Consider the following 19,346-nt stretch of genomic DNA (forward strand, 5'->3'; position numbering starts at 1 on the left):
TGAGGGGACACTCGGATTTGAACCAGGGACCGCTTGATCTGCAGTCAAATGCTCTACCACTGAGCTATATCCCCAGCTGTCAGCCAAGATCAGAATGACAATATATCAGTACATCATGAAAGAGTGAGAGGATCATGCTAAGTTGTGCCGGAAAGTACAACCTTGAAACTGTGGAACTGTAGAAGTAGTTCTTAATGTTATTTATTAAAGGAAAAATGGATCAATAAAAAAAATATATGTATTTGTTTGATTGGTATTTTATTTGAATAGGCAGTGGTACATAGGACCAATGCCTGCACTTAAAATGTTTGTTTTGAAACATTCTCAAAGGGGAAGAGGTTTTTACGGGATACCTTATTGTTTCATGTTTGGTTACCACAATCACTCAGATGGTGATGAAGTATGATTGTTTTGGGTCACATTACGGTGGAAAAACATTTCTACATACCACTACAATTCGGTATTTGGAAGGTACACCCAAACACCCGTTTCACGGACCTTCGATTTAAAACATCAGAAAAAGCCACTTTGTGCTTGCAAATGGCCTGATTCTTCAGGCCAGCCTTCTTGCAACTGCAACAATGGTTCGTACATCTTGCACGTAGGCAGAGCATTTAAGGAGAAATTAAATAGTTCCTACGTTGCACAAAAATGAAGTGCTTCAAACAAGCACATACTTTGGATGCACAGGGAAAAGGTGGAATATATGTAAGACTGAGGACACAGGTGAAATGAGAAATAGACTGACTGCATCGCTGCACAGTATTCTAAGCCATTTCTTTAGTGCGATTTAAGAAAGCACCAAACAGTATAACAAATTTGTCAATTTATTTCATAGTCCATTCCCTTTCTTTAGTGCTGTAAAAGGAAGAGCCAAATTCCAAAATAGTTCAATGATCTTTCAGAAAGTTCCCAAATGGAACACCAAGCCGAGTGTTAAAACTGCATTTACTCACAGGTTTTGAGCAGCAAACTCTGTAATGATATTAAAGTGCAATATCCAAGGGAACACTGACTCTGTCAAAGATGATCCAAAAGGAATTGATGAAAAGTCCCAACTACAAACAACAGAATCAAAATAGTCTGAGGGGACACCCGGATTTGAACCAGGGACCTCTTGATCTGCAGTCAAATGCTCTACCACTGAGCTATATCCCCACCTTTTCAGTAAAATCAGAATGACATAATATCAGTACATCATGAAAGAGTGAGAGGATCATGCTAAGTTCTGCCGGAAAGTACAGGCTTGAAACTGTGGAACAGGAGAAGTAGTCCTTAATATTATTTATTAAAGTAAAACTGGATCATTTAAAAAAACAGATTAATTTGTTTCATTGCTATTTTATTTGAATAGGCAGTGGTGCATAAGACCAATGCCTCTACATACAATGATTGTTTTGAAACATTCTTAAAGGGGAAGAGGTTTTTACGTGACACATTATCATTTGATGATTGGTTACCACAATCACCGAGATGGTGGTGAAGTATGATTGTTTTTTGGCCAAATTACGGAGGAAAAACATTTCTACATACCACTACAATTCGGTATTTGGAAGGAACACCCAAACACCCCTTTCAAGTACCTTCGATTTAATACATCAAAAAAAGCCACTTTGTGCTTGCAACTGGCCTGATTCTTCAGACCAGCCTTCTTGCAACTGCAACGAGGGTTTGAACATCTTGCACGTAGGCAGAGCTTTCAAGGAGAAATTAAATAGTTCCTACGTTGCACAAAAATGAAGTGCTTCAAACAAGCACATACTTTTAATGCACAGGGAAAAGCTGGAATATATGTAAGACTGAGGACACAGGTGAAATGAGAAATAGACTGACTGCATCGCTGCACAGTATTCTAAGCCATTTCTTTAGTGCGATTCAAGAGAGCACCAAACAGTATAACAAATTTGTCAATTTGTTTCATAGTCCATTCCTTTTCTTTAGTGCTGTAAAAGGAAGAGCCAAATTCCAAAATAGATCAATGATCTTTCAGAAATTTCCTCAAGGGAATACCAAGCCGAGTGTTAAAACTCCATTTACTCACAGGTTTTGAGCAGCAAACTATGTAATGCTATTAAAGTGCAATATCCAAGAGAACACTGACTCTGTCAAAGATGATCCAAAAGGAATTGATGAAAAGTCCCAACTACAAACAACAGAATCAAAATAGTCTGAGGGGACACACAGATTTGAACCAGGGACCTCTTGATCTGCAGTCAAATGCTCTACCACTGAGCTATATCCCCAGCTTTTCAGTAAAATCAGAATGACATAATATCAGTACATCATGAAAGAGTGAGAGGATCATGCTAAGTTGTGCCGGAAAGTACAGGCTTGAAACTGTGGAACAGGAAAAGTAGTAGTTAATATTATTTATTAAAGGAAATCTGTATCATTTAAAAAACGGATTAATTTGTTTCATTGCTACTTTATTTGAATAGGCAGTGGTACATAGGACCAATGCCTCTACATACAATGATTGTTTTGAAACATTCTTAAAGGGGAAGAGGTTTTTACATGACACATTATCATTTGATGATTGGTTACCACAATCACCGAGATGGTGGTAAAGTATGATTATTTTTTTGGCCAAATTACGATGGAAAAACATTTCTACATACCACTACAATTCGGTATTTGGAAGGAACACCCAAACACCCCTTTCAAGTACCTTCGATTTAATACATCAAAAAAGCCACTTTGTGCTTGCAACTGGCCTGATTCTTCAGACCAGCCTTCTTGCAACTGCAACGAGGGTTTGTACATCTTGCACGTAGGCAGAGCTTTCAAGGAGAAATTAAATAGTTCCTAAGTTGCACAAAAATGAAGTGCTTCAAACAAACACATACTTTGTATGGACAGAGAAGAGATGGAATATATGTAAGACTGAGGACACAGGTGTAATGAGAAATAGATTGATTGCATAGCTGCCCAGTATTCTAAGCCATTTCTTTAGTGCGATTCAAGAGAGCACCAAACAGTATAACAAATTTGTCAATTGGTTTCATAGTCCATTCCCTTTGTTTAGAGCTGTGAAATGTAGAGCCGAATTCCAAAATAGATCAATGATGTTTCAGAAATTTCCCATAGGGAATACCAAGCCCAGTGTAAAAAATGCAGTTACTCACAAGTTTTATTCAGCAACACTGTAATGGTAATAAAGTGTAACATCCAAGGGAACACTGACTCTGTCAAAGATGATCCAAATGGGATTCATGAAAATTCCCAACTACAAACAGCAGATTCAAAATAGTATGAGGCGACACCAGGATTTGAACCAGGGACCTCTTGATCTGCAGTCAAATGCTCTACCACTGAGCTACATCTCCAGCTGTCAACCAAGATCAGAATGACAATATATCAGTACATCATGAAAGAGTAGGAGGATCATGCTAAGTTGTGCCGGAAAGTACAACCTTGAAACTGTGGAACTGTAGAAGTAGTTCTTAATATTATTTATTAAAGGAAAAATGGATCATTAAAAAAAATATATGTATTTGTTTGATTGGTATTTTATTTGAATAGGCAGTGGTACATAGGACCAATGCCTGCACTTAAAATGTTTGTTTTGAAACATTCTCAAAGGGGAAGAGGTTTTTACGGGATACCTTATTGTTTCATGATTGGTTACCACAATCACTGAGATGGTGATGAAGTATGATTGTTTTGGGCCACATTACGGTGGAAAAACATTTCTACATACCACTACAATTCGGTATTTGGAAGGTACACCCAAACACCCCTTTCACGGACCTTCGATTTAAAACATCAGAAAAAGCCACTTTGTGCTTGCAAACGGCCTGATTCTTCAGGCCAGCCTTCTTGCAACTGCAACAATGGTTCGTACATCTTGCACGTAGGCAGAGCATTTAAGGAGAAATTAAATAGTTCCTACGTTGCACAAAAATGAAGTGCTTCAAACAAGCACATACTTTGGATGCACAGGGAAAAGGTGGAATATATGTAAGACTGAGGACACAGGTAAAATGAGAAATAGACTGACTGCATCGCTGCACAGTATTCTAAGCCATTTCTTTAGTGCGATTCAAGAAAGCACCAAACAGTATACCAAATTTGTCAATTTATTTCATAGTCCATTCCCTTTCTTTAGTGCTGTAAAAGGAAGAGCCAAATTCCAAAATAGATCAATGATCTTTCAGAAAGTTCCCAAATGGAACACCAAGCCGAGTGTTAAAACTGCATTTACTCACAGGTTTTGAGCAGCAAACTCTGTAATGATATTAAAGTGCAATATCCAAGGGAACACTGACTCTGTCAAAGATGATCCAAAAGGAATTGATGAAAAGTCCCAACAACAAACAACAGAATCAAAATAGTCTGAGGGGACACCCGGATTTGAACCAGGGACCTCTTGATCTGCAGTCAAATGCTCTACCACCGAGCTATATCCCCAGCTTTTCAGTAAAATCAGAATGACATAATATCAGTACATCATGAAAGAGTGAGAGGATCATGCTAAGTTGTGTCGGAAAGTACAGGCTTGAAACTGTGGAACAGGAGAAGTAGTAGTTAATATTATTTATTAAAGTAAAACTGGATCATTTAAAAGACGGATTAATTTGTTTCATTGCTATTTTATTTGAATAGGCAGTGGTACATAAGACCAATGCCTCTACATACAATGATTGTTTTGAAACATTCTTAAAGGGGAAGAGGTTTTTACGTGACACATTATCATTTGATGATTGGTTACCACAATCACCGAGATGGTGGTAAAGTATGATTGTTTTTTGGCCAAATTACGGAGGAAAAACATTTCTACATACCACTACAATTCGGTATTTGGAAGGAACACCCAAACACCCCTTTCAAGTACCTTCGATTTAATACATCAAAAAAAGCCACTTTGTGCTTGCAACTGGCCTGATTCTTGAGGCCAGCCTTGTTGCAACTGCAACAAGGGTTTGAACATCTTGCACGTAGGCAGAGCATTCAAGGAGAAATTAAATAGTTCCTACGTTGCACAAAAATGAAGTGCTTCAAACAAGCACATACTTTGGATGCACAGGGAAAAGGTGGAATATATGTAAGACTGAGGACACAGGTGAAATGAGAAATAGACTGACTGTATCGCTGCACAGTATTCTAAGCCATTTCTTTAGTGCGATTCAAGAAAGCACCAAACAGTATAACAAATTTGTCAATTTATTTCATAGTCCATTCCCTTTCTTTAGTGCTGTAAAAGGAAGAGCCAAATTCCAAAATAGATTAATGATCTTTCAGAAAGTTCCCAAAGGGAACACCAAGCCGAGTGTTAAAACTGCATTTACTCACAGGTTTTGAGCAGCAAACTCTGTAATGATATTAAAGTGCAATATCCAAGGGAACACTGACTCTGTCAAAGATGATCCAAAAGGAATTGATGAAAAGTCCCAAATACAAACAACAGAATCAAAATAATCTGAGGGGACACCCGGATTTGAACCAGGGACCTCTTGATCTGCAGTCAAATGCTCTACCACTGAGCTATATCCCCAGCTTTTCAGTAAAATCAGAATGACATAATATCAGTACATCATGAAAGAGTGAGAGGATCATGCTAAGTTGTGCCGGAAAGTACAGGCTTGAAACTGTGGAACAGGAGAAGTAGTAGTTAATATTATTTATTAAAGGAAATCTGTATCATTTAAAAAACGGATTAATTTGTTTCATTGCTACTTTATTTGAATAGGCAGTGGTACATAGGACCAATGCCTCTACATACAATGATTGTTTTGAAACATTCTTAAAGGGGAAGAGGTTTTTACATGACACATTATCATTTGATGATTGGTTACCACAATCACCGAGATGGTGGTAAAGTATGATTTTTTTTTGGCCAAATTACGATGGAAAAACATTTCTACATACCACTACAATTCGGTATTTGGAAGGAACACCCAAACACCCCTTTCAAGTACCTTCGATTTAATACATCAAAAAAGCCACTTTGTGCTTGCAACTGGCCTGATTCTTCAGACCAGCCTTCTTGCAACTGCAACGAGGGTTTGTACATCTTGCACGTAGACAGAGCTTTCAAGGAGAAATTAAATAGTTCCTAAGTTGCACAAAAATGAAGTGCTTCAAACAAACACATACTTTGTATGGACAGAGAAGAGATGGAATATATGTAAGACTGAGGACACAGGTGTAATGAGAAATAGATTGATTGCATAGCTGCCCAGTATTCTAAGCCATTTCTTTAGTGCGATTCAAGAGAGCACCAAACAGTATAACAAATTTGTCAATTGGTTTCATAGTCCATTCCCTTTGTTTAGAGCTGTGAAATGTAGAGCCGAATTCCAAAATAGATCAATGATGTTTCAGAAATTTCCCATAGGGAATACCAAGCCCAGTGTAAAAAATGCAGTTACTCACAAGTTTTATTCAGCAACACTGTAATGGTATTAAAGTGTAACATCCAAGGGAACACTGACTCTGTCAAAGATGATCCAAATGGGATTCATGAAAATTCCCAACTACAAACAGCAGATTCAAAATAGTATGAGGGGACACCAGGATTTGAACCAGGGACCTCTTGATCTGCAGTCAAATGCTCTACCACTGAGCTACATCTCCAGCTGTCAACCAAGAGCAGAATGACAATATATCAGTACATCATGAAAGAGTAGGAGGATCATGCTAAGTTGTGCCGGAAAGTACAACCTTGAAACTGTGGAACTGTAGAAGTAGTTCTTAATATTATTTATTAAAGGAAAAATGGATCATTAAAAAAAATATATGTATTTGTTTGATTGGTATTTTATTTGAATAGGCAGTGGTACATAGGACCAATGCCTGCACTTAAAATGTTTGTTTTGAAACATTCTCAAAGGGGAAGAGGTTTTTACGGGATACCTTATTGTTTCATGTTTGGTTACCACAATCACTCAGATGGTGATGAAGTATGATTGTTTTGGGCCACATTACGGTGGAAAAACATTTCTACATACCACTACAATTCGGTATTTGGAAGGTACACCCAAACACCCCTTTCACGGACCTTCGATTTAAAACATCAGAAAAAGCCACTTTGTGCTTGCAAACGGCCTGATTCTTCAGGCCAGCCTTCTTGCAACTGCAACAATGGTTCGTACATCTTGCACGTAGGCAGAGCATTTAAGGAGAAATTAAATAGTTCCTACGTTGCACAAAAATGAAGTGCTTCAAACAAGCACATACTTTGGATGCACAGGGAAAAGGTGGAATATATGTAAGACTGAGGACACAGGTGAAATGAGAAATAGACTGACTGCATCGCTGCACAGTATTCTAAGCCATTTCTTTAGTGCGATTCAAGAAAGCACCAAACAGTATAACAAATTTGTCAATTTATTTCATAGTCCATTCCCTTTCTTTAGTGCTGTAAAAGGAAGAGCCAAATTCCAAAATAGATCAATGATCTTTCAGAAAGTTCCCAAATGGAACACCAAGCCGAGTGTTAAAACTGCATTTACTCACAGGTTTTGAGCAGCAAACTCTGTAATGATATTAAAGTGCAATATCCAAGGGAACACTGACTCTGTCAAAGATGATCCAAAAGGAATTGATGAAAAGTCCCAACTACAAACAACAGAATCAAAATAGTCTGAGGGGACACCCGGATTTGAACCAGGGACCTCTTGATCTGCAGTCAAATGCTCTACCACTGAGCTATATCCCCAGCTTTTCAGTAAAATCAGAATGACATAATATCAGTACATCATGAAAGAGTGAGAGGATCATGCTAAGTTGTGCCGGAAAGTACAGGCTTGAAACTGTGGAACAGGAGAAGTAGTAGTTAATATTATTTATTAAAGTAAAACTGGATCATTTAAAAGACGGATTAATTTGTTTCATTGCTATTTTATTTGAATAGGCAGTGGTACATAAGACCAATGCCTCTACATACAATGATTGTTTTGAAACATTCTTAAAGGGGAAGAGGTTTTTACGTGACACATTATCATTTGATGATTGGTTACCACAATCACCGAGATGGTGGTAAAGTATGATTGTTTTTTGGCCAAATTACGGAGGAAAAACATTTCTACATACCACTCCAATTCGGTATTTGGAAGGAACACCCAAACACCCCTTTCAAGTACCTTCGATTTAATACATCAAAAAAAGGCACTTTGTGCTTGCAACTGGCCTGATTCTTCAGACCAGCCTTCTTGCAACTGCAACGAGGGTTTGAACATCTTGCACGTAGGCAGAGCTTTCAAGGAGAAATTAAATAGTTCCTACGTTGCACAAAAATGAAGTGCTTCAAACAAGCACATACTTTTAATGCACAGGGAAAAGCTGGAATATATGTAAGACTGAGGACACAGGTGAAATGAGAAATAGACTGACTGCATCGCTGCACAGTATTCTAAGCCATTTCTTTAGTGCGATTCAAGAGAGCACCAAACAGTATAACAAATTTGTCAATTTGTTTCATAGTCCATTCCCTTTCTTTAGTGCTGTAAAAGGAAGAGCCAAATTCCAAAATAGATCAATGATCTTTCAGATATTTCCCAAAGGGAATACCAAGCCGAGTGTTAAAACTCCATTTACTCACAGGTTTTGAGCAGCAAACTATGTAATGCTATTAAAGTGCAAAATCCAAGGGAACACTGACTCTGTCAAAGATGATCCAAAAGGAATTGATGAAAAGTCCCAACTACAAACAACAGAATCAAAATAGTCTGAGGGGACACCCGGATTTGAACCAGGGACCTCTTGATCAGCAGTCAAATGCTCTACCACTGAGTTATATCCCCAGCTTTTCAGTAAAATCAGAATGACATAATATCAGTACATCATGAAAGAGTGAGAGGATCATGCTAAGTTTTGCCGGAAAGTACAGGCTTGAAACTGTGGAACAGGAGAAGAAGTAGCTAATATTATTTATTAAAGGAAATCTGTATCATTTAAAAAACGGATTAATTTGTTTCATTGCTATTTTATTTGAATAGGCAGTGGTACATAGGACCAATGCCTCTACATACAATGATTGTTTTGAAACATTCTTAAAGGGGAAGAGGTTTTTACGTGACACATTATCATTTGATGATTGGTTACCACAATCACCGAGATGGTGGTGAAGTATGATTGTTTTTTTGGCCAAATTACGATGTAAAAACATTTCTACATACCACTACAATTCGGTATTTGGAAGGAACACCCATACACCCCTTTCAAGTACCTTCGATTTAATACATCAAAAAAAGCCACTTTGTGCTTGCAACTGGCCTGATTCTTCAGACCAGCCTTCTTGCAACTGCAACGAGGGTTTGTACATCTTGCACGTAGGCAGAGCTTTCAAGGAGAAATTAAATAGTTCCTAAGTTGCACAAAAATGAAGTGCTTCAAACAAACACATACTTTGTATGGACAGAGAAGAGATGGAATATATGTAAGACTGAGGACACAGGTGTAATGAGAAATAGATTGATTGCATAGCTGCCCAGTATTCTAAGCCATTTCTTTAGTGCGATTCAAGAGAGCACCAAACAGTATAACTAATTTGTCAATTGGTTTCATAGTCCATTCCCTTTGTTTAGAGCTGTGAAAGGTAGAGCCGAATTCCAAAATAGATCAATGATGTTTCAGAAATTTCCCATAGGGAATACCAAGCCCAGTGTAAAAAATGCAGTTACTCACAAGTTTTAATCAGCAACACTGTAATGTTATTAAAGTGTAACATCCAAGGGAACACTGACTATGTCAAAGATGATCCAAATGGGATTCATGAAAATTCCCAACTACAAACAGCAGATTCAAAATAGTATGAGGGGACACCCGGATTTGAACCAGGGACCTCTTGATCTGCAGTCAAATGCTCTACCACTGAGCTATATCCCCAGTTGTCAGCCAAGATCAGAATGACAATATATCAGTACATCATGAAAGAGTGAGAGGATCATGCTAAGTTGTGCCGGAAAGTACAACCTTGAAACTGTGGAACTGTAGAAGTAGTTCTTAATATTATTTATTAAAGGAAAAATGGATCAATAAAAAAAATATTTGTATTTGTTTGATTGGTATTTTATTTGAATAGGCAGTGGTACATAGGACCAATGCCTGCACTTAAAATGTTTGTTTTGAAACATTCTCAAAGGGGAAGAGGTTTTGGGGGCGCTAGAGGGCGCACTGCGGAATGGCCGCACTGTCGTGAGGCTCCCGCTGCCCGGAGCTATTATCCGTCTAGGTATCCTGATTGCCATCGCTGCGCCTTGAACTGACCCCACGGCTCGGTTGGGATATCGGTTGTCCACCCACGGTCCAACTCCTAAGCTGTTCGGAGGTTGCTGGCCGAAGCTACGAGGGCCCAAAGGCTTCTCCGACTCGCGCTCTGGAGGTCTGATGCCCTCTTGCCCGGCGTCACTGTTCATGCCAGTCCGGGGCTCTGCACGTGGGGTGTAGGCCTAGCTCCGCCCTTCTCCGCCAGGTTCGTACGCTGGCCGGGCGAGACGCTTGGCTCTCCCCTGCTGTCGGACTTATCTCTCGGCTCTCCCGTCTGCCAGCCCAGATACCATCACCCGCGGAGGTACAACGGATTTAACACTTGGATTTTGAAGGTTTGCCCTCCTTGGGCTGGGAACGGCGACGGCCTTTACTCATCGGTGGGAGTGGCGGGGCGCGCTGGCCTGCTCGTGCCCCCACGATTCGAGCCGCTTATTGCTTGGCCGGGTCCCTTGGCCGAACTGTATCCTGATTCCCATTTGCCTCGTTTTCCTTCTGTACCACCGTTATGGGGAAGCCGGACACTAAACAGTCCAAACTGTCCTTTGACTCTGGTGGGGCCAGACGTGGGGCGCGTTCGCTCCAGGAAGCTGGGGCCTCGCGGTCCCCCCCCCCGAATGTCACTGAGAGTGTCCCGCACCCACCTCCGCCGGACTTTGCCCAAATGATGCAAGAGATGAGGCAGGGGTTCGCCACTATAGTGGACAAAGTGGACAAGATATCGTCGCGCATGGATGCGGTCGTCCAGAAATTGGACGTACATGAGGAGCGCTTGACGGCGGCAGAACAGCGCATTTCGGACCAGGATGACACGACGGCCACCCATACCACCCAGCTGGCGAGAATGGACAATATTTTGCGTGTTATTGCCGCCAAGAACGAGGAGTTGGAGGCGAGGAGTAGGCGCAACAACGTGCGCATAGTAGGTGTGCCGGAGTCCACGAATGTGGGCAAAATGGAGACTTATGTGGAGAGGCTACTGGTGGGCGCCATTGGGACGGAAGTATTCTCGTCCCAGTTCATCGTCGAGAGAGCGCATCGGACGTTGGGACCTCGTCCGGCCTCTGGAGCTGCACCGCGTCCCATCATTGCGCGCCTCTTGAATTATCGTGATCGAGACGCTGCTCTTCAGGCCGCCCGCACTAACAGGGCTCTCTCCTTCGAAGGGGTGTCTTTTACCATGTACCCCGACTTCACACCGATGGTGCAGGACCAGCGTCGGAAGTTTTTGGGGGTGAAAAGGAAGCTTCGGGACCTTCAAGTGGACTACGCCTTGCTTTATCCGGCTAAACTTAGAGTGACGCATCAGGCTAAACAACATTTTTTCACCAACCCACAGCACGCTGAAGACTTTGCGAAGCGCCTCCAGCGCGAGCGCGCTGCTGCGGATCGTGGTGACGATCGTGATCCGGAGGGTGAACAATCGGCTGCTGAGGAGGAGGTCGCCTGATCCTGGTGACTTTGGACTTTGTCTATCTTTTTTTCCGGTTCTTGTAGTATTGTGGACGTGTGACTTTTGTATTGAGACCTGTTGGCTGCCTGCTCAATATTTGCGGCCTAGCTATTGTCCGTTTCCTGCTGATGCGTGGGTTGTGCTTGTATTATGACGAGTGGGTGCGTTGTTTTGCTGTCTACGTGGGGTTGGGATGGCACCGCAGGATGGTGTTCTGGGATGTCGCGCTCTGGGCACCCACCCCCCCGCGCTGCGCCTGGGGCCGCCTGATACTCGTTGGCGCGGACACTGGCGTGGCGTGAGGGAGTGGCGTCGTGCACCTCTGGAAGGTTCCCCGGAGGGTGTGCCCCATGGTTACCTTTTGTTTGGATTCTAGTCCTATGTTGGTTGACTGGATGTGTGCTGAGGGATGGGGGGGGGGGGTGTGTGCGGCCTGATAGTTGGGGTGGTGTCAGGTGGGTGGATGGGGGGGGGTTGTCGCTATCCATGACTGTTTGCTTGGACCGTTTTGGTAGCTGCTACTGCTGTTTGAGTGCACGGAAATCTCGCTGCGCCCGCTATCCGGGCTGTTCCACTTTCCTATCTTATGTGGTGGGTTCTGGGATCCGAGCTCTCGTCCATTCTGGGCCCGAGTGCGCTGGCCGCCATTTTGGGCTGCCACGTGCCGGGGCGCGCTCTGCGTGCGCAGCACGTGTGCGAGTTGTGGGTCATGTGGTATGGCTTGGCGGCGAGTGGCGCGTAGACTGTCCTGGGTGCTTGCTTCATGGATGGGTCGATTGGGGGGGAGTTGTTGTGTTCTTGTTTGGTTGTTTTGGAGATGACTGGGAAGTGTATGGAGTGTATGTGGAGGTCGTCCCGTGCCTTGGGGCGTGGACCTATCGTTGGCTGTTGCTGGGAGTTGGTTGCCCTGTATTTGGTTATAGGGTCCTGTGGGGCCCTTACGTTACGTGATGTCAACTGCTGTTGTAGATCAGATCTCAATTTTGTCCTGGAATGTACGGGGCCTTAACGATGCCAGGAAGTGTCGCAATGTGATACAGTATTTGGACAGGCATGCTATTCATGTTGCTTTTCTCCAGGAGACGCATCTGCGCCCCGCTCCCTCCCCCACTTTCGGCGGAAGGTGGGCTGCGGCCAGGGGGTTTGCTTCATACTCTTCTTATGCTCGTGGGGTTGTCACCCTTGTTAAGAGGTCGCTTGCATTTCAGGAACTTGGATCTTTGGGGGACCCCGAGGGGCGCTATGTGCTGCTGTGGGGACGGCTTGGGCAGAACACTATACTGTTTGTTAATTGCTATGCTCCCAATGTTGATACGCCAATCTTTTTCGTCACTCTGTGGGGTCATGTTCTTGCTGTGGATGCTACTCACATTGTGTGGGGGGGTGACTTCAATTTTGCATTTCAGGCCCAGTTGGACAGATCTGAGGGTAGCCCTCAGTACAATGTACAGGCTAGGGATGTGCTGCGGGGGATAGTGGAGGAGGCTGGGATGGTTGACAGTTGGAGGTACACCCACCCTGTCACTAGGGAGGGCACCCATTACACCACACATGCTCGTTCATGGGCAAGACTGGACTATGTATTTCTCTCTAGAGGGTTGGCGGCTGGCCTGAAGGGGGCCGCACATTTAGCTAGGACGTATTCAGACCACTGTCCGGTGAAGGTTGATTTGTCCGTCCCCGGGTTGCACAGGCCGCGCCCGCCTTGGCGTTTGTTTCCGAGTGCTTTGCTTGACCCGGTGTTCAAGGAGGAACTCGGTGTGGAGGTGGAGGCGTTCTTCCCTAGAAACAAGGGCTCTGTGGAGAGCATTGAGGTCATTTGGGAGGCATTCAAGGTCACGATCCGGGGTGTCACTATTTCTAAAAGCTGTGGCGTACTCCGTCTGATCGTTCGGACCCTCGAGAGGCTGGAGGCTGACTTGCGAGACTTGGAGCGCAGGATGCAGGTGACTTCGGACCCCGATCTTTTGGCACAATTCCGCACTAAGCTCTCCGAGTATGAGGAGGAGGCTGCTCGTGAGGCTAAGCACAGGGGGAAATACTGGACGGCGAGGCGATACTGCGAAGGGGAGCGGCCCGGTAAGGTCCTCGCTGCTCTTACTAGACATCCTAGGCATGGGTCGGACGTGCTGGAATTGGTGGCTCCGGATGGCACTCGCTGTCGAGACACCTCGGAGATTCAGCGCACTTTTGTTGAACACTATGCACACCTCTACACGACACAGCAGACGGGTGAGACTCGATACGGTGGATTCCTCGATGAGTTGGCGCTTTGTTGGCTATCGGATGGTCATCGGGAGTTCTTAGGCAGGCCCCTGGAGGTGGAGGAAGTTAGGAATGCCATCATGTCTCTTTCTAATGGGAAGGCCGCCGGGCTGGATGGCCTTCCGGCTGAATTTTATAAGTGTTATATTGACATCATGGCCCCTGTGCTCCGTGAGGTGTTCGAGGAGTCTCTGGAGGAGGGACGTCTACCGGGCTCCATGCGGGAGGTCGCCATCACGTCGCTGCTCAAGCCGGGTAAGGATCCACTGGATGTGGGCTCCTACAGGCCCCTCTCATTGCTCAACTGCGATGTAAAAATTCTCGCGAAGGTCTTGGCGGTGAGATTAGCCGAACTCATGCCCGTTATCGTGTTGCCGGATCAGTCGGGTTTTGTGCCCGGTCGCGCCACCTCTCACAATCTTCGCACTTTGTTTTCGCTTGTGTCGACCATCGATCCCACTGTCCCGGTTGCCGCTATCTTTCTTGATGCCACTAAGGCGTTTGACTCTGTCGAGTGGGGCTACCTTATTGATGTTCTTTGTCGGATGGGGTTCCCCAGGATTTTCATCTCTTGGGTTAAGCTTTTATATACTGATCCGATGGCGAGGGTAGTAGTGAATGGGGTGCTGTCCCCCTCGTTCCCTCTCACGAGAGGGACCCGACAGGGCTGCCCCCTCTCACCCCTCTTGTTTGCTATCGCCATTGAGCCGTTGGCCTGCAGGATACGTCAGTTTCATCAGCAGAGCGCCTTTAATTGTCTTCAGCGGCAGGTCGGCATTTCTTTATACGCCGATGACGTCACACTCTATGTCAAGGACCCTGAGAACAACCTTAATTCGCTCCTGCGGGAGCTGGTCGCTTTTGGAGGCGTATCCGGGGTTCATATCAACTGGCGGAAATCTCAATTTTTCCCCCTTACGGCTGCGGTGGCTAGGTTTCCCCTTGACTACCCTTTGGAATGGTGTGACTCGGAGTTGCGGTATCTCGGTATTGTTGTGTCCTTGGATAGGGGAGACGCGGTTCGGCTCAACTATGGTGTGGCCATTACTAAACTGGCGGATGATGTCACTAGATGGATGTCTTTACCTCTCTCCATGGCCGGCAGGGCGTCTCTTATCAAGATGGTGGTTCTGCCCCGCTTTCTTTATCTTTTTCAGAACCTCCCATATCATCCTGGTGCTTATTTCTTTCGTAGACTTCGCTCTGAGCTTCTGCGATTGTTCTGGGGGGGCAAGCAGCCGCGGGTGGCCTGGGCTACCCTTACGTTGCCTTACGCTGATGGCGGTTTCGACGTCCCTGACTTTGAACTCTATTATCTCAGCGCTCAGGCGCATTATGCCTATCATTGGATGCGCCCCACGCCATTCATGCCCCAGATTGCTGCTGAGCATTGGGTCGCCCACCCGCTCCCACTGGAGGGGATGGTCTTGGGCAAGGTGTCAGATGTGGAAACGCCCCGCACGACGGTGACATGCACGGTGGATGCTTGGAAGCGGATGGCTCATTTGCTAGACGTTTCCTTTCTCTACTCGCCGGCCTTGCCTCTGGCTTATCATCCGGATCTGTCGCTGTTGTTGGAGACGGGGTTTCAGCGAATGTGCAAACGGCTAGGTGTCCTCACGTGGGGCGACTTGTTTCATGAAGGTGCTTTCCGAACTCAGGCTCATTTCTTTGGTTCGGCTGCTTGCTCCCCTCTAGACCTGTTCTACTTTGTCCGCCTGCGGCAGGGCATGCGTGCTCTGCTACCGGACTACCCGTCGGAGCCGGGGGTAACCCTCCCCCTCCATGTGCTGCTGGTTTCAGATGGGCGACACCTGGTGTCGAAGTTATACGGGGCTATTCGCCGACAGCGATTGGTCCCGACCAATCGGGTGCGCGAGCAGTGGGTTGCCGAATTGGGTGCTCCTATCACAGACGAGCAGTGGAAATACTGTTGCGGACTCACGGCCAATGTCTCTTCTAGTTGTCGCCTTAAAATTATCCACTATAAGTTTGTTCAGAGGTACTACTATACCCCGGCGAGGAAACTGCGGTTTCATTTGGCGGAGGATGATAGGTGTGCTAGATGTCGAGCGGAGGGCGCTGATTTTTTGCATGTGGCTTGGAGCTGTGCGGGGGTTGCGGAATATTGGACCCAGGTTCATGAAGCCCTGCAGGTTATGGCGGAGGATGGGGTGGCGTTTGACCCCTTGGTGATGTTACTTGGCTTTTCTAAAGACGTACCTGCCCCTCACCGTAGATTTGTTGACGTGGCCTTGTTGTTGGCTAAGCGTAGGGTTGCTTGTTGCTGGGGTCTTGGTAGGGTGCCGCGCTTTCAAGACTGGGTGACTGACCTCATTTACTGTCAGGATCAGTATAACATCTATTCTGACTTGATGCCTGTTCGATGCAGACCAAAGGATTTTTGGAGTCCGCTTCAGGTGTACCTCCTGACCAGAGCGGCGCGGGACTCTGATTCTGACCTTGAGGACCGTGAGGGGATAGGCTGATGACAACGTGATGGGCTGGGATTTCACACGACACCTGCTGTTCTTTCGATATCGGGGGGGAGCTGACTGTCTCCTTTTCCTGCGAGCTATGGGAGGGTGGGAGTCTCCCTTCGGACAGGTAGTTTAACGGGAATCCAGATTGTATCCCTATGCGGCACCCTCCTATCCAGTGCTTCTCATACTTGTGTCCCCTCTGGCTAATGTGTTCTCCGCTGATGTACTGTATTCATATTGCATTGTCTTATTGGCTCGCCTGCCCATGCTGGATCACTGTATTTTAATATCTCTTGCACATCTCGTTGGTGCTCCTGGTATTGACTGATGCCCTGCCCTGTACTTCCTTGTGTCTCATTATTTATGTATTTTTTGTATGCTTTCTAGGCACTGACGTACCACTGTAATGGCTGATTGTGACTGTATGTTTTGAATGTACACTCCCCTTGTACCTTCTTGTCTCCAAATAAAGGTTTAAAAAAAAAAAAAAGGGGAAGAGGTTTTTACGGGATACCTTATTGTTTCATGTTTGGTTACCACAATCACTCAGATGGTGATGAAGTATGATTGTTTTGGGTCACATTACGGTGGAAAAACATTTCTACATACCACTACAATTCGGTATTTGGAAGGTACACCCAAACACCCGTTTCACGGACCTTCGATTTAAAACATCAGAAAAAGCCACTTTGTGCTTGCAAATGGCCTGATTCTTCAGGCCAGCCTTCTTGCAACTGCAACAATGGTTCGTACATCTTGCACGTAGGCAGAGCATTTAAGGAGAAATTAAATAGTTCCTACGTTGCACAAAAATGAAGTGCTTCAAACAAGCACATACTTTGGATGCACAGGGAAAAGGTGGAATATATGTAAGACTGAGGACACAGGTGAAATGAGAAATAGACTGACTGCATCGCTGCACAGTATTCTAAGCCATTTCTTTAGTGCGATTTAAGAAAGCACCAAACAGTATAACAAATTTGTCAATTTATTTCATAGTCCATTCCCTTTCTTTAGTGCTGTAAAAGGAAGAGCCAAATTCCAAAATAGTTCAATGATCTTTCAGAAAGTTCCCAAATGGAACACCAAGCCGAGTGTTAAAACTGCATTTACTCACAGGTTTTGAGCAGCAAACTCTGTAATGATATTAAAGTGCAATATCCAAGGGAACACTGACTCTGTCAAAGATGATCCAAAAGGAATTGATGAAAAGTCCCAACTACAAACAACAGAATCAAAATAGTCTGAGGGGACACCCGGATCTGAACCAGGGACCTCTTGATCTGCAGTCAAATGCTCTACCACTGAGCTATATCCCCACCTTTTCAGTAAAATCAGAATGACATAATATCAGTACATCATGAAAGAGTGAGATGATCATGCTAAGTTCTGCCGGAAAGTACAGGCTTGAAACTGTGGAACAGGAGAAGTAGTCCTTAATATTATTTATTAAAGTAAAACTGGATCATTTAAAAAACAGATTAATTTGTTTCATTGCTATTTTATTTGAATAGGCAGTGGTACATAAGACCAATGCCTCTACATACAATGATTGTTTTGAAACATTCTTAAAGGGGAAGAGGTTTTTACGTGACACATTATCATTTGATGATTGGTTACCACAATCACCGAGATGGTGGTGAAGTATGATTGTTTTTTGGCCAAATTACGGAGGAAAAACATTTCTACATACCACTACAATTCGGTATTTGGAAGGAACACCCAAACACCCCTTTCAAGTACCTTCGATTTAATACATCAAAAAAGCCACTTTGTGCTTGCAACTGGCCTGATTCTTCAGACCAGCCTTCTTGCAACTGCAACGAGGGTTTGAACATCTTGCACGTAGGCAGAGCTTTCAAGGAGAAATTAAATAGTTCCTACGTTGCACAAAAATGAAGTGCTTCAAACAAGCACATACTTTTAATGCACAGGGAAAAGCTGGAATATATGTAAGACTGAGGACACAGGTGAAATGAGAAATAGACTGACTGCATCGCTGCACAGTATTCTAAGCCATTTCTTTAGTGCGATTCAAGAGAGCACCAAACAGTATAACAAATTTGTCAATTTGTTTCATAGTCCATTCCTTTTCTTTAGTGCTGTAAAAGGAAGAGCCAAATTCCAAAATAGATCAATGATCTTTCAGAAATTTCCCAAAGGGAATACCAAGCCGAGTGTTAAAACTCCATTTACTCACAGGTTTTGAGCAGCAAACTATGTAATGCTATTAAAGTGCAATATCCAAGAGAACACTGACTCTGTCGAAGATGATCCAAAAGGAATTGATGAAAAGTACCAACTACAAACAACAGAATCAAAATAGTCTGAGGGGACACACGGATTTGAACCAGGGACCTCTTGATCTGCAGTCAAATGCTCTACCACTGAGGTATATCCCCAGCTTTTTAGTAAAATCAGAATGACATAATATCAGTACATCATGAAAGAGTGAGAGGATCATGCTAAGTTGTGCCGGAAAGTACAGGCTTGAAACTGTGGAACAGGAGAAGTAGTAGTTAATATTATTTATTAAAGGAAATCTGTATCATTTAAAAAACGGATTAATTTGTTTCATTGCTATTTTATTTGAATAGGCAGTGGTACATAGGACCAATGCCTCTACATACAATGATTGTTTTGAAACATTCTTAAAGGGGAAGAGGTTTTTACGTGACACATTATCATTTGATGATTGGTTACCACAATCACCGAGATGGTGGTAAAGTATGATTGTTTTTTGGCCAAATTACGATGGAAAAACATTTCTACATACCACTACAATTCGGTATTTGGAAGGAACACCCAAACACCGCTTTCAAGTACCTTCGATTTAATACATCAAAAAAAGCCACTTTGTGCTTGCAACTGGCCTGATTCTTCAGACCAGCCTTCTTGCAACTGCAACGAGGGTTTGTACATCTTGCACGTAGGCA

General features: G+C 44.1%; 12 non-coding genes across 12 annotated transcripts; all 12 read right to left on the minus strand.

Moving 5' to 3' along the window:
- Positions 1-2: 2 nt before the first annotated feature.
- On the minus strand, positions 3-74 carry TRNAC-GCA (transfer RNA cysteine (anticodon GCA)). Its single transcript has one exon. It is a non-coding gene; the product is annotated as a tRNA-Cys (tRNA).
- A 1,012-nt stretch (positions 75-1,086) lies between these two features.
- On the minus strand, positions 1,087-1,158 carry TRNAC-GCA (transfer RNA cysteine (anticodon GCA)). Its single transcript has one exon. It is a non-coding gene; the product is annotated as a tRNA-Cys (tRNA).
- A 1,013-nt stretch (positions 1,159-2,171) lies between these two features.
- TRNAC-GCA (transfer RNA cysteine (anticodon GCA)) lies at positions 2,172-2,243 on the minus strand. Its single transcript has one exon. It is a non-coding gene; the product is annotated as a tRNA-Cys (tRNA).
- Positions 2,244-3,254: 1,011 nt separating this feature from the next.
- TRNAC-GCA (transfer RNA cysteine (anticodon GCA)) lies at positions 3,255-3,326 on the minus strand. Its single transcript has one exon. It is a non-coding gene; the product is annotated as a tRNA-Cys (tRNA).
- Positions 3,327-4,338: 1,012 nt separating this feature from the next.
- TRNAC-GCA (transfer RNA cysteine (anticodon GCA)) lies at positions 4,339-4,410 on the minus strand. The gene has a single exon. It is a non-coding gene; the product is annotated as a tRNA-Cys (tRNA).
- Positions 4,411-5,422: 1,012 nt separating this feature from the next.
- TRNAC-GCA (transfer RNA cysteine (anticodon GCA)) lies at positions 5,423-5,494 on the minus strand. The gene has a single exon. It is a non-coding gene; the product is annotated as a tRNA-Cys (tRNA).
- Positions 5,495-6,504: 1,010 nt separating this feature from the next.
- On the minus strand, positions 6,505-6,576 carry TRNAC-GCA (transfer RNA cysteine (anticodon GCA)). Its single transcript has one exon. It is a non-coding gene; the product is annotated as a tRNA-Cys (tRNA).
- A 1,012-nt stretch (positions 6,577-7,588) lies between these two features.
- On the minus strand, positions 7,589-7,660 carry TRNAC-GCA (transfer RNA cysteine (anticodon GCA)). The gene has a single exon. It is a non-coding gene; the product is annotated as a tRNA-Cys (tRNA).
- A 1,012-nt stretch (positions 7,661-8,672) lies between these two features.
- Positions 8,673-8,744, minus strand: TRNAS-GCU (transfer RNA serine (anticodon GCU)). The gene has a single exon. It is a non-coding gene; the product is annotated as a tRNA-Ser (tRNA).
- A 1,012-nt stretch (positions 8,745-9,756) lies between these two features.
- Positions 9,757-9,828, minus strand: TRNAC-GCA (transfer RNA cysteine (anticodon GCA)). Its single transcript has one exon. It is a non-coding gene; the product is annotated as a tRNA-Cys (tRNA).
- Positions 9,829-17,657: 7,829 nt separating this feature from the next.
- On the minus strand, positions 17,658-17,729 carry TRNAC-GCA (transfer RNA cysteine (anticodon GCA)). Its single transcript has one exon. It is a non-coding gene; the product is annotated as a tRNA-Cys (tRNA).
- Positions 17,730-18,740: 1,011 nt separating this feature from the next.
- On the minus strand, positions 18,741-18,812 carry TRNAC-GCA (transfer RNA cysteine (anticodon GCA)). The gene has a single exon. It is a non-coding gene; the product is annotated as a tRNA-Cys (tRNA).
- Positions 18,813-19,346: the final 534 nt, after the last annotated feature.

The sequence above is a fragment of the Lissotriton vulgaris genome, chromosome 1_1 (assembly GCF_964263255.1).
Source record: "Lissotriton vulgaris chromosome 1_1, aLisVul1.2, whole genome shotgun sequence".
NCBI classification, from domain to species: domain Eukaryota; kingdom Metazoa; phylum Chordata; class Amphibia; order Caudata; family Salamandridae; genus Lissotriton; species Lissotriton vulgaris.